Source organism: Poecilia formosa, unplaced genomic scaffold (genome assembly GCF_000485575.1).
Source record: "Poecilia formosa unplaced genomic scaffold, Poecilia_formosa-5.1.2 Scaffold382, whole genome shotgun sequence".
NCBI classification, from domain to species: Eukaryota; Metazoa; Chordata; class Actinopteri; order Cyprinodontiformes; family Poeciliidae; genus Poecilia; species Poecilia formosa.
Genome location: NW_006800321.1, coordinates 339832 through 351676, shown reverse-complemented (window position 1 = coordinate 351676; position 11845 = coordinate 339832). Strand labels below are relative to the sequence as shown.

General features: G+C 37.9%; 3 long non-coding RNA genes across 3 annotated transcripts in view; 2 read left to right on the top strand and 1 right to left on the bottom strand.

The window, feature by feature from the left end:
* The first annotated feature begins 383 nt into the window (after window positions 1-383).
* Window positions 384-11845, top strand: part of LOC107833430 (uncharacterized) — a 12760-nt gene continuing 1298 nt past the window's right edge. Inside the window, exons 1-4 of the long non-coding RNA XR_001659175.1 lie at window positions 384-531; window positions 5390-5392; window positions 6102-6110; window positions 8336-8337. This is a non-coding gene — a long non-coding RNA (uncharacterized LOC107833430). The remainder of the gene's footprint in view (window positions 532-5389; window positions 5393-6101; window positions 6111-8335; window positions 8338-11845) is intronic.
* LOC107833427 (uncharacterized) lies at window positions 6077-11497 on the bottom strand. Its single transcript, XR_001659172.1, has 3 exons — window positions 11418-11497; window positions 7770-7776; window positions 6077-6091 (listed from the first exon to the last, which is right to left on the bottom strand). It is a non-coding gene; the product is annotated as an uncharacterized LOC107833427 (long non-coding RNA).
* On the top strand, window positions 9524-11635 carry LOC103154337 (uncharacterized). Its single transcript, XR_477909.2, has 6 exons — window positions 9524-9955; window positions 10059-10285; window positions 10369-10431; window positions 10529-10897; window positions 11006-11058; window positions 11420-11635. It is a non-coding gene; the product is annotated as an uncharacterized LOC103154337 (long non-coding RNA).

The following is an 11845-nucleotide window of genomic DNA, read 5'->3' as shown; positions in this document are numbered from 1 at the left end:
TTCCAGTAATTATCTCGTGTGTATTTAAACCCACCTGTTGTCTGTGTTCCTCGTCGTGTCCATGTCTATAGTCTTCTGTTTCTCTGTTAACGTCGTTCAGGTGAAGTTTCTGGGACATTCCAGTAGAACTGCCAAGTCCTGTTTTGTGCCCGCTTCTCTGTAGACCGTTTGTACTTTCCAGTTGAACTGCCTAGTCCTGGTCTGTGCTAGCTCCCGTGAGTCCCATATGTCAGTTGCTACCGGTATTAGCTGTGTGCTCGTTTGCCGTGCTGCCTGTCCTGGACTGAGAGCTTATTATCATCATTAAATTCATTATTTTCACCATAACCTGGGTTCGCTGCGTCTCTCCTCACCACCATCAACCGCAACTCATGACAGTCAGTTCTTTATATTTTTGTTAAATGTAACAAATGAATTTCTTTTGAGTTACCAGTTTCCTTTGGAGCTGCTGCTGGTGTATCACTCAGAAGAGCTCCAGCTAATCGATGTCCTTATATGACTGGCAAACCTTCTCAGCAGATCATTCCATTTGTTTGTCAGGGGAAGGGGAAGTTTGGTTTTCTTTAGTTTAATTTGACCATTTCTTCAATGTTCCTTCTTTTTGCCAGTTTAGTTCTAATAGTATTTATTTAATTTAAAGATTTAGTCTTGTGTTGACCAGTATTTGTTTAAGTTCTAGTATGTTAAATTATCCCCTTGTATGTTAGCAGTGGTCTGATCAGCCACTATGAGTGCATGTCCCCCAGATTATGAGTTGAGGAATATTGAAAAATGTTGGTGTATTTCCAGCATTACACCAACATTTGGTGTAATGCTTGAATATATTGAAAATTTTAAGTGAAATATTCCCTAATCATAAGTTGAGAAATATCAATATTTATAAGACAATGTTGAGATAATTTAAGGCAACTGCACCTGTAATTTTTATTTTTATGTAAACTTAAGACATTTAAAAACATCACAAAAATATTTTTGTGTAATTTGTTACAAAATAATTTTTGAGTTCTGTGAACTTGTTAGGGTTCACATAAATGCCCCCTAAAATCTCACGTGGCTGCATGTCTCACAAACAAAGCCTCGCGGAGCTTAGTTTCTATGTGTAAACATGGCGTCTTTCGTTTCAACTGACTCTACAAAGTATTTCTGAGTCAATTGGTGTAACATTTCTGCTGGATTTTCAAAAAAATATCAGCCACGACAATGGACAGGGGAACCAACAAGTTCATGTCATCTTTTATGGACGAAATCAAGGTGTTTGAGCCACGCGATGCCTCCAACATTGTGCGCGTCGCAGCTAAATGCTACCGGTCGATGAGAAAAACAGCAGGTCCTCACACCCTCAGCATAAATATAGCTGTGGACAAGATCACTGATGCCTATTGTTCTTGCAAGGCTGCGTTAAGTCGGTATTCATGGTTTTGATGGTTACTTTTGGAATCAGTGATTTCTGTTGTTGGCAAATGTTTGAGTGTGCCTAGGCCTGATACTCGGTGCTAGAGTCGCTAACACGATTACAGTTTAGTAAAAAGCATTTTCAGGTAAAATAAAATCTTTAATGTATGTCGGATACGGTACACATTGCATATCGATCTGTTCAGCTAACGTGAGACGGTGTAACAAACAGGCTTCAGGGTGTAGAAGATGTATCGGTACTGCCATTATGCTGTACTTAGCTAAAAGGTTTTCATAATGAATGTGTTTATTATTGACTTTTTTCAGACTTGGGGGTCATTGTTCACACATTATAGGCCTCCTTAAGACCTTAAAATATTTCAAGCTTCAAAATTCAAAAGGGATCGGGAGGTGCTGGTGCCTATCTCTAGCTAACGTTCTGGGCGAGAGGCGGGTCACCCTGGATAGGTCGCCAGTCTGTCGCAGGGTCACTCAAAATATCCCCATTCACTAAACACAAAGAAAGCAAAGTAATAATACTTACACCAGCACACACTCCTTTGTTCTTATTGATCCTACGATGGTTGAGCTGCAAATGCGGTCGTGCACAAGCTTTGATCCAAGCGAGGCATTCCGTATCAGATTTGGGAAATCTATGAATTTTATTTCCACAAATACGATCAGGATACCTGACATCGCCTGTACAGATGCCCCACCCTAACCCTAACCATTCTTATTTGAGTTCTGTCGCAAAAACTTTGATTGTGTAGATTATGGTCTGCTAGTCCACAATCTACCTTAGCATGTGTATACTACTTTAGCTTTTGTTTGTGAGACGGTCAAGCACGTGGTAGCTGCGTAGTGACGTCAAATGGGCATTAGCCAATGAAACGCGGACCCTGTGGTAATGTCCATGATTCCATGTGTGGAAACAAAAGCCACACAGAAATGACAGCATCACAATAATCAAAATAATATTTATTCAAGACAGATGCATACTATCACCAGAAAAGCACATCACACAACATCAGAAAACTCAGAGCACAAACAACACATGAACTTACCTGAAAGAGGAAAAAAGACAAAAGATGGAAACGACAAACAAAAAGCAAAGACGTCTTTGGAGAATTGTGAGAGCAAATCTAATTTGTTACTTCTGTGTAGAAAGTTTTATAGTAAAAGGCGTATTCTTATCTTTAATTTATTCAAATAAGGCGTATCTTTGCTCATCCAACCAGGAGCTATCTCTGACCCTCTCTCTAAAGCCAGGAACTCCTGCTGTTTTACGGCTTTTCACAGATGAGTGTGAAAAGGGTTAGGGTTACTAACTTCATCAGATCCAGGACAATCTGATGAAGAGACAGACTCGTGGTGCGTTCTCACCAAATGCGTTACGCATGTCAAAAATGCATTTGACACTTCAAATTTGACACGTGTGCACTTTTGGTGCATTCATACCAAAAGCGTTTTGAGCATCAGGTGCGTCTGGTTTACATTCACAGTCTATGTGGAACGTCATAAAAATGGTTCAAACGGTTCAAATAGTGCCATGCTAGACATTCAGAACACTCCTCCATGGCCCTCAACGCGCCTCCACATAGACTTTGAATGTAAACCAGATGTGCCTGACGTTCAAAACACGTTTGGTATGAACACACCATTAGAGCCAGAGAGAGAGAGCAGGAAAGTCGCTGTGCTAGGTGGGCCAGGATTAATTTGAATGTTTGTCTAGGGCCAGGCATTTGTGATGGGAATGTCCATTTCTTGGTTCTGGTTGACATTCAATGAAAGCTCAACATTTAGTCCTAAAGATCATGGACACAAGTTTTTTTCTTTGTTTGACCATCAACTGCAAATATCATTTAGATCTTTCCCATAAATGGTGGAGGCCATCACCATAGGTTTATCATCAAACCACTTTGTGACAGTCAACTAAGATGCTCCGTTCTGTTCACAGTGGCCCATCTTCTGGTAAATGGTGTGGCTTTGGTATTCTTTGGTTCATCATATTGGTTCCAGTTGCTGGAAGACCCTTTGAGAAGTTTTCAGAACTTATTCCTCATCATTTTCCTGCTAATAACTGGCACTTTTGATTTTTTAGTCCAGAAGATTTTGACTCTGGGAAAACCAAGATACGCCATGTGTGCTGATGTTCTGAAGAAAGTCCTTGTTCATGTATTTTATATTTCTATCATGTTCAAAATAAATAAAAAATAAACAATTAATTAGGTAAAAATAAATAAAGTCTTCATTTTTTGGGCAATAGTGTTTAGCGACACCCCTGCAGTTTGCAGACATTTTTGGTTTTTATTTCAAGTAACAAGCAATAGACTGCAACCAGAAATGGATAACTTCTGATTATTAAATGTATTTTTCAAATTTGACCTCTTGTTGTGTGATTCATTAAACAATAATCTGTACATTTTTCAATTTTTTTGAATTCTGTCATAATTTAGACTGAAATAGTCCTGATGTCCACTACAATGGACATGCTGTAAATTTTAATAAAAAAAATATTTAAAAAAAATAAAATGCTAGCCTAAATATGTAGGAAATCACAAAAAAACTGAAATTGGAAGACACTTGTTTTCTTCGGTTCTCAGGAGGGTAGAACATAGGTTCCTGCCGTGCATTGCATGGGCAGACCCCAATAAAGGCAAATTCAAGACGGCTGACTCATTTTACCTGAGGGAGAGATAAGACCCACCCACCAGAACGTCATCACGTTGCTAACGTCATGACACTACACTCGAACCTTTTGAGTGTTCCACACAAATTAGCTATAAAATATTGAGCCCTGTTCAGTTAAAGTGGCATAAATCTCAACAGATCTCAAACTTTATAGTTTGGTCAACTTCATAATGACATTTGACTGCTGTGAACTTATTAGTTCTGAGCTAGTGCAACTGTTTGGGAATACAGTGTATGGTGAACCCTGACTCATATGCAGCTAACGTCGCTGCTGCTCTCCAGCCAGGTAAGCAGTTTGGAGATATATCCAGGGGTGAAAATAGGGGGGGTATGGCAGGGTACTGCGTACCCCTAAAAGATTTAGCGGGGGTATGGAGTACCTGCAAGAGAGGGGAGCGGCTGTCGTAAAAAATCAGTGGGTTCACTGTGCAGCCGTGAGTGATTAGTTTTTCAAGAACAGTCTAAAACACGACTTAATCAGTTAATAAATAGTTTTTTCACCATTTCATATTGTTGCTTAACTAATGCAGAGCTGCAATACGTCAATCGCAGAAGGTTTTGAGTCGATCTCGGCATTAGGAGACAAACTGAACGCCGCCAAGACGCTGAGACCAGCAGGTCCTCCTCTGATTGGCTTATCAAAACGTTCGTAACATTATAGTATCACAGGCAGATGTTCATGGCATACCAAGTTGTTGTTGACTCTTCTGAAATTGTCTCCTAATCTGGACTTTGTGATTAATCATTCTGGAATACTGGCTCAAAAAAGCCTGTATTCCAACATGTACTCCTTCAAATGGAGATGTAAATACATGTTGGTGTTGCAGTGAAATGGGCCAAACAATTTAACACATTTTAAGACATCTGTAGGTATTGTTCAGTTATAGAAGTATGCCATGAAGAAGTATGTTTGGAGAAAGAATATTAAAACAATAATCTATCTTATCCATTAAAATATATTTTACATGTGTGCTAGGAGCACTGAAAAACTTAGTTTTGGTTGAATTGATGATATAAAAGAAGAATATGCATGAATACATACATAGACTTTTGTTAAACGTGATCTTACTTTGACATTCCTCTCACACAACTTAATCAATAATAATAATAATAAAAACATGTTCCAGAGTGGTTCATTGTGTATAAAGTATTTTTGTGAATAATATTCAAACTAATGTTAATGTTCACTGATTGCTTTAAAGACCCAGAGTCATGCTGTCGGGTCTAAGCTACAGGGGAGACGTCGGGCCTGTCCTGTACGCAGCATAATTTTGGATCATGTTAGGACAAAAAAAAACACAGCCAGATAGTCCAGAAATGGGCAAGCATTTATGTCTTATTTTGTGTGCAAACAGTAAAAAAAAAAAATAAAATAAAATAAAATGAAATAAAGAAAAAAACTTCTGTGCCTCATTTATGTTCCTCATATATGAACATGTTGCATATAAGCAATATCAAATGAATATATTTTAATACAGTATTTATTTTTTATCTAGATTTTTTTTAAATACAGCGTTCAGAATATTAATGATTGGGGCAGGGTTTATTTATAAAGACATAAGTGCTGTTCAATGGGCACACATCAACCAACCAATCACATGTCAATGATGAACTGTGATGTCATTGTTTTTCATCCAATGACTGAGAATCCACGTGGGTCTGCTGAAGAGCCTTTGCACATGCTAAGTAGAGTCGTTAACACCTCCCGCCCGCTCCCTCCTCCTGGGATTCCGCAATCGACAGAATTCGACTCCCGTGAATGAAAATGCAAAACTGTCGATATCTGTCGCTCACGAGCTGCGTTTGCGTCAGAATACAGGGTCAAAAATCCCACTTTTCGTCCTGTGTTACATCGCAGCTCGAAGACTGAAATAATTTTGCGGGTTATTTGTTTAGCTTTCTGACCGTCATGCTAATCCGGGTGAGTGTTTGTAGCTGTGCGCTGCTTTACCTGCTATCTGATCCTCCGTATGTCTTTTTTACTGCAGTGAGCCTCGATGTAGCCAAACTCCGTCAAGTATGTCATTGTTTTTTATGCCATATTAGATTCATCGTGTTGATGCATTTTGACGTGCTTCAGTTTTCTGCCGCAACACGCAAACTTCCCCATTCATTCAGTGCGACATCGCTTAGGATTTGTTGCTGCGCGTTTGCGCAGAGTGAAGGGAAAAGGAGACCAGCTGCACAGGCAGGCTGGAAATAAGAAGCAGGTGATCGGTTTGTGTGATCAGCAACAAGAGACCTTGATCGGCGATCACCGATCATACACTTTGTCACGGAAATCGGCCGATTATGATCGGTGGCCGTCGATCGGCGCACCTCTAGTTTGTAACATAATCTCTGGTCGGCTTGTGGAGCGTAGGAGGTTGCCATGGCAACGGGTGTGCTTAAACGACAGAGAGAGACGGAGAGTAAAAATGTGCGAGAGGTTTAGAGTTGATCACCTGTTCAGTTATTTTACCTTTCTTTACCTTTGCTGTGGCTCTTTACAGCCGCTGTAGTTTCTGAACGTTCAATAAACGACAAACTTGGACTAATTACCTCGTTATTTGTGAGTATACATCATTTACAACAAACATCAAACACGGTAAATATGTTTCATTAAGTATTTAACAAACAAAAGGCTTCTATCACGATAATTATGTGAAATTAAATTGTCCAATATAAAAAAATAGTTTGGTGCTGTCGGGGTCAGAGTCTGAGAGGTACGGAAGAGGTTTAGGGCCACTGGAAAAAAGAAAAAAAAAATCTGACTTTTTTCTCAGAATTCTGAGATTAAAGTCAGAACTGTTTTATTTTTTTTCAGTGGCCCCAATCCTCTTCCGTAGAGAGACTTTTCCTTTATCAAACAAATTTATTTATTTTTTTGCCTCTTATTTAGTGGAAATATTGATGTTGATGAGACTTTCTCCAAAATAATAACCTTTTTCAACATTTATAGCTCCACTGTTGAAAATGAGGCTCTAACATTCACAAATNCACTTTGTGACAGTCAGCTAAGATGCTCCATTCTGTTCACAGTGGCCCATCTTCTGGTAAATGGTGTTGCTTTGGTATTCTTTGGTTCATCATATTGGTTCCAGTTGCTGGAAGACCCTTTGAGAAGTTTTCAGAACTTATTCCTCATCATTTTCCTGCTAATAACTGGCACTTTTGATTTTTTAGTCCAGAAGATTTTCACTCTGGGAAAACCAAGATAGGCCATGTGTGCTGATGTTCTGAAGAAAGTCCATGTTCATGTATTTTATATTTTATCATGTTCAAAATAAATAAAAAATAAACAATTAATTAGGTAAAAATAAATAAAGTCTTCATTTTTTGGGCAATAGTGTTTAGCGACACCCCTGCAGTTTGCAGACATTTTTGGTTTTTATTTCAAGTAATAAGCAATAGACTGCAACCAGAAATGGATAACTTCTGATTATTAAATGTATTTTTCAAATTTGACCTCTTGTTGGGTAAGTGTGATTCATTAAACAATAATCTGTACATTTTTAATTTTTTTTAATTCTGTCATAATTTAGACAGAATTATGTTTAATTCTAATTTGAGTGTTCCACACAAATTAGCTATAAATTAGTCCTGATGTCCACTACAATGGACATGCTGTAAATTTTAATAAAAAATATTTAAAAAAAAATAAAATGCTAAGGTGTTCATTTTAGCCTAAATAAGTAGGAAATCACAAAAAAACTGAAATTGGAAGACACTTGTTTTCTTCGGTTCTCAGGAGGGTAGAACAGGTTCCTGCCGTGCATTGCATGGGCAGGCCCCAATAAAGGCAAATTCAAGACGGCTGACTCATTTTACCTGAGGGAGAGATAAGACCCACCCACCAGAACGTCATCACGTTGCTAACGTCATGACACTACACTCGAACCTTTTGAGTGTTCCACACAAATTAGCTATAAAATATTGAGCCCTGTTCAGTTAAAGTGGCATAAATCTCAACAGATCTCAAAACTTTATAGTTTGGTCAACTTCATAACGACATTTGACTGCTGTGAACTTATTAGTTCTGAGATAGTGCAACTGTTTGGGAATACAGTGTACGGTGAACTCTGACTCATATGCAGCTAACGTCGCTGCTGCTCTCCAGCCAGGTAAGCAGTTTGGAGATATATCCAGGGGTGAAAATAGGGGGGTACGGCAGGGTACTGCGTACCCCTAAAAGATTTAGCCGGGGTATGGAGTACCTGCAAGAAAGGGGAGCGGCTGTCCGCTGTAAAAAATCAGTGGGTTCACTGTGCAGCCGTGAGTGATTAGTTTTTCAAGAACAATCTAAAACATGACTTAATCAGTTAATAAATAGTTTTTTCACCATTTCATATTGTTTCTGAACTCTTAGTGCTTTACTAATGCAGAGCTGCAATACGTCAATAGCAGAAGGTTTTGAGTCAATCTCAGCATTAGGAGACAAACTGAACTCCGCCAGGACGCTGAGACCAGCAGGTCCTCCTCTGATTGGCTTATCAAAACGTTCGTAACATTATAGTATCACAGGCAGATGTTCATGGTATACTAAGTTGTTGTTGACTCTTCTGAAATTGTCTCCTAATCTGGACTTTGTGATTAAACATTCTGGAATACTGGCTCAAAAAGCCTGTATTCCAACATGTACTCCTTCAAATGGGGATGTAAACACATGTTGGTGCTGCAGTGCAATGGGCCAAACAGTTGAACACATTTTAAGACATCTGTAGATATTGTTCAGTTATAGAAGTATGCCATGAAGAAGTATGTTTGGAGAAAGAATATTAAAACAATAATCTATCTTATCCATTAAAATATATTTTACATGTGTGCTAGGAGCACTGAAAAACTTAGTTTTGGTTGAATTGATGATATAAAAGAAGAATATGCATGAATACATACAATAGACTTTTGTTAAACGTGATCTTTCTTTGACATTCCTCTCACAACTTAATCAATAATAATAATAATAAAAACATGTTCCAGAGTGGTTCATTGTACATAAAGTATTTTTGTGAATAATATTCAAACTAATGTTAATGTTCACTGATTGCTTTAAAGACCTAGAGTCATGCTATATTGGAGTGGTAGTGACACCATTCCACATCACAATACAGGACTTAAACTACAGATGATTTATCAGTATTCAGTTGCTTAACTCTTGAGTTTAAATTGGAGGACAAAATGGTTGAAAGTATGTGATACCTTCTGATAGAGTATAAACATTTGTATTCTTTTTTAAAAGTTTTGTTAGTTAAGCACTAAATATAACTCATGGATAATGAATCATTATATTCTGTATAAACTAAAAAGGAGACAGCTCAAAGTAGAATTGAGTAAATAAACATCTACACATTTAAAAACATTTTAGCAATTAATTATAATAAAAATAAAATATACTATCACGTAACTTTTGAAAAAATAACTTTTTAGAATGTTTTTTTTTTCTGTCAACTTTCATTTAACACTCCAGTCCAGTTGGTGGCAGTAATGCGATTTCATAGTCGGTCAGGCAGCCGCCATTAAACTCCAGAGGAAGATTTGCACCTTACCTTTTCAGTATCGTTTACGATACGGCGGAAAACAACAGATGACACCGTGGCGCTCCAACAGGCCGAACTCAGGTAAGAAAGCTTTTATGAATAGCGAGCACGTGCGGCGAGGCGAGTTGCTTTGTTTGTTTCTTACAGAAAGCGGTCTGTCGTTTTTATAATGTCAAAACAAGTGTAGGGAGAGATTTCGTACTGCAATTTTTTTATTACATGTGATGTTCTGAACTCTTAAAAATACTCGCATCTTCTTTTATTTTTTTCAGACCTGAAAAATGGCCGAGCCTCAACAGCCAGGCCTCGGACCACGGTGCCGAGGCGCTTTTACGGAGTCCACGAAGAGAAATTCAGTAAGTTATGATTGCACATTTAGTGAATAATGAACACTCGCATATTTGTAAAGAAAATTGAACATCCGGTTATTTTATTTATTTTTGATATAACGGAGTATAGTAAGCAGTAGAGATCGACAACATGGCGGACGGAGGACGGATATCAGGACGGAGCCATGAAGCCGGTATTATGTACAGTCACTGTGTAACGGGTGGAACCACCAGGGGTCGCTTCCTCCACATTTTGAGCTCCCATAAAAGGGAAGCTGTCAGGCTGGTGGGCAATTGTCAATCTCCTCTGTGTTCGATCAGGTGTGTTGGCCCACACGTCCCACTGTTTGCGATCAGGTTTGTGTCAGTTTTTTTTGTTGTAAAGAAAAACTCTTAATCTGATTATATTCAGTCAGTGTTTGTGTGATGTTTTTATATAGGGCCACACTTCATGTTTTGAGCTGACGATTCCTACCTGGGCGTGTGGTTGGTCGACGCTGCAGGTAGGCTTTGTATATTTTTTTAACTGGATTGAATTGAATGGTTTTATTGCAAAGATTTAATAGGCGTTTGGTAATTTGTGTTTTTTGTTTTTTGCAGTTGTCGCTGCACCCTGCTGTTCTTTTAGTTTGATTTTCCTTTTCCATTGTTTTTCATTTATTTTTGTTTACCTATTGTTTTTTGCAAATACACATCCTCTTATTTTGTAATAGTAAATATTGTCCCTTTTATACTGGTTGTTCTTATTGCACTATAAGTGGTCGTAACAACTGCGTTGATTCCCGATTGTACAATGGCTGGTTGAGAATAACTTTAACTTATTTACTTATGTATTTTTGACAAAGCGATATATTTGCTACAATATTTTTTTTTACTTTTACACTCCACAGAATGGGAGTCACATTTGTGTCAATCAGAATCTTCAGGAACGTCCTGATGTCCGTGATGAGGACAGAGATGCAACTGTGTGTGAGTATCTACTATTTTAGAATGTTGATTATATTTTATGCTTCAATATTGTTTATGTACATAATGTAATTATGCTATGTATTGACAATGCACAAAAATGTTTTCCAGCTGCATCCAGGACCTACTGCCAGTCATCTGGATGTTGGTCAAGAAAGAAGCAGGTAAGATCTAGAGATGTCACAAATCCTTGAATGATTAAAGCACTGTGATTTATTAAAATCCATCCAGGCAAATTATCTGCCTCAAAGTTTGTTGAATTATATTTTACTATTTATTACCAACTGCTTAAAATTCTTTTTTTCTTCCAATTGTTTCCAAGTGTTTTCTTTTTTTTTCATTAAAGTTTTTATTTTTTGTAAGAATTTATTAATATAATGGTTTTTTTTGTTGTTGTTGTTTTGTTTTGTTTTAATGTCTTATGTGTGCATACTAAGCTGGAAGTTGTCAAACAATTTCACTGTAGTTTCATAATGACTAAAAGATGCCTGTAGCTCATAATGATTGTCTGTTCTGTGTTAACAGCTGATGGAGGAAGGCAGAGAGTACTGGCAGCAGAGGAGGTGGCATTCTGGGAGGATGGCAGCTATGAGGGGATGTCAGGATGGTCTGTGGTGAGGTTGAGACCCCAAGTTCCCCCAACCAGGAGCTCAGTGACGTCGGGTCTACGCTATAGGAGAGACGTCGGGCCTGTCCTGAACGCAGCATAATGTTGGATCATGTTTGGACAAAAAAAAACACTGCCAGATGGTCCAGAAATGGACAAGCATTTATGTCGTATTTTGTGTGCAAACAGTAAAAAAAAAAAAAATCTAATGAAATAAAGAAAAAAACTTCTGTGCCTCATTTATGTTCCTCATATATGAACATGTTGCATATAAGCAATATCAAATGAATATATTTTAATACAGCATTTATTTTCTCCAAAATAATAACCTTTATAGCTCCACT